Source organism: Sapajus apella, unplaced genomic scaffold (genome assembly GCF_009761245.1).
Source record: "Sapajus apella isolate SASKATOON/1434 unplaced genomic scaffold, GSC_monkey_1.0 scaffold3, whole genome shotgun sequence".
Classification (NCBI taxonomy): domain Eukaryota; kingdom Metazoa; phylum Chordata; class Mammalia; order Primates; family Cebidae; genus Sapajus; species Sapajus apella.
This window is the reverse complement of record NW_022436943.1, coordinates 8,857,535-8,859,961: the sequence shown is the minus strand read 5'-3', so window position 1 is coordinate 8,859,961 and position 2,427 is coordinate 8,857,535. Positions and strand designations below refer to the sequence as shown.

The 2,427-nt window shown below is 41.5% G+C and overlaps 1 protein-coding gene across 1 annotated transcript in view; it reads right to left on the bottom strand.

Annotated features, from left to right (window-relative positions):
• Positions 1-904: 904 nt before the first annotated feature.
• RUNX1T1 (RUNX1 partner transcriptional co-repressor 1) overlaps positions 905-2,427 on the bottom strand; it is a 108,282-nt gene continuing 106,759 nt past the window's right edge. The window contains exon 6 of the mRNA XM_032247775.1: positions 905-2,427. This exon is cut by the window's right edge and continues 3,984 nt beyond it. The gene's annotated coding sequence lies outside the window, so the exon portion shown is untranslated.

Sequence of the window (2,427 nt, the reverse complement as noted above, 5' to 3'; positions counted from 1 at the left end):
GTAGACACATAGGAAAAGAGAGGGAGGGAGGGAGACCTAAAGACAGTGAAGGAAACTCAAGGTGAACAAAGCAGTGAGAAGAGGGAATGGAGATAGGAATCTGAAGGTAGAAGAACACTAAGTGGTCAGGGGAGAGACTGTGAGGTCCTGACTGTATCACTGTTTTCACTGTGGGCTGTTAGATGCCTAAAGTATTTTCTAATGTTTTATTGGTGGCGTCTTATGTGAATAAATTAACAGAAAACTATAACAATTAACTATCTGTTTCTCAGCAGTAACCATAGTCAACCACCACATAATGAACTGCATAGTTCCCTCCCCGCTTTGTCATTTATATCTTCGGATATTCAGAAACTGTAGTCACCTTGCCACCTCATCCCTTTCTGATTAAACTACATATGGCTCCATCTTTCATTTCTGACCCATTCCTCCAGCCTGTTAAACCATTTTGCTTGCTTTCTCTTCCTCCAACCAATTTGTTCATTTCTGGGTAAAATGACACCACATTATTCTAGCTGCAAACTCAAGGTTGTATTTACAATGAATATTTCTTGAGCGCAGTTGGCTCTGTATTAGGCACTGAAAATGAACACCAGGCATCAGAGCGTTAGCATAGGGAACTAAAAGCAGAGATTCCTTCTTTTACCCACCCTCTGTTTTCTTCCCCTTTGAATGTTATTTTTATCATAGTTAAGTTAGAAAATCATATTATCTTGATCTCAAAGCATTTTCATAGACTCCCCATGTGTAATCTCAAAGTTTTCAACAAATGCTATTTCAACCTGAAAATTCTGAAAGTAAAGATCTTTGGTCCTACCTCTCTGCTGGTGTGGATGGAGAAGTGGGGTGGGAAAATACGTTTCCCCAGTGTGACTGAAAATAGACTGACCAAGGACAGGTTTACGCAAATACAACTTTATTTATTCACCTTGGAATAAGGATAGAGATACCCATACAGAACAACACTCCTTTGCTCATTTATTCCCCATCCATTCCAGGGAATAGCTGAATGTTCTTTCATGGGAGACACATCTTTGTATAATGTTACCAGATACATCATTCACACTTCTTTAAAAAATGATGTCCACCACCTGGAAGTCTCTTATTGTTCACGTAAACTAAAACCATTCCCTATTTGTCCAACATATCCACTTGAATGAAAACGTCACAGAGGCATTTGCAAGAACTGCTTATAAGAGAACTACGTCAATGGGTTCCATTTCTATCTGCTAGTTTCTGGCCTTTTTCACTTTGAAGAGAAAATAAGATGCATTAACACATTAAAAATAGGCAACTTGGGTCAGGCTGGCCTTTCTTCTGTGGAAAAAAAGGAGTAACTATCAAATCAAATATCCAACCCCAACTGTCAGAAGCGTGGGAGTGAGGGTGTTTCCACCATTTAAAAAAATCTGTTCTTATATTTTTTACTGGTGTGCACTACCAAGTTCTTGGAAAAGCTGCATTTCCCAGGAAGACAAGTTAGAGAAGCCAGGCCTTGGAACAGGGACCTAGCTGCCACAAGAAGGAAACTGAAGGGGCCCAATCCAATCTCCCATGTAACTAGCATTGACCTTCACGACTCTTCTCCAGACATGGGCTCTGGCACCTGCTGTATTTTTTGCAATGATTTTTTTTTTTTGGCCTATAAAGTTGGAACATTCAGAGGAAACAGGAATTTCTGCTACAACACAGTATGTAAGATACTTTAAAAAAAATCTGTTTTTAAAACTACATATAAAAATTAACAGCATTCACAGGGCAGGGGAGACGGGTTGGGTCTTCAAACTCTAACCAACTTTGTAACTGAAGTATGAAAAACTATGCATCAGAGGGGATAACTGGACGTTCCAGCAAGTTGGAGGCAGGCATACTGGATATTAACTACATAACCAAGAGTGCCAATGCCGGCGACTTTTAATTAGAGGATGGGGACAAGGCAAATAAAGCAGCTGTGCGTCATGTCAGCGGATCTACCATTCAGGTGTGCACAATGGAGCCAAACAACTTGCCAAGAGTCAGAGCCTCATGAGGTTGGGATGAACCTCTCTGAGCAGAGTGACCCAGATTTAGGTACTCATTTCTAATTTTATCAAAACATAGCCAAAAGGGCCCCTGCTACCTATGCAGCAGCTAGTCTAGGCAAGCCAAGCTCTCCTTTCCTATGGAAGTTTCTAATTCTCCTCTCACTCTTCTGACTCCTCCTGCCTGAGAAACATCCCCTGTGAAAGAGTTTGACTTTTGCATAGTTCTGACATCATTCCCTACTCACCACGCATGGATAAGCCAACTCCTGTTACAGAGGCATACTTTGTAGCTGAATAAACTCTATGGATCTGATTCAGCACCATGGAGGATGGACTCCCCAAGCTGGGGTCACTGGGTGGGCAACCATGGCACACTGAGGAAGGGAGACAGAGGATCCAGATT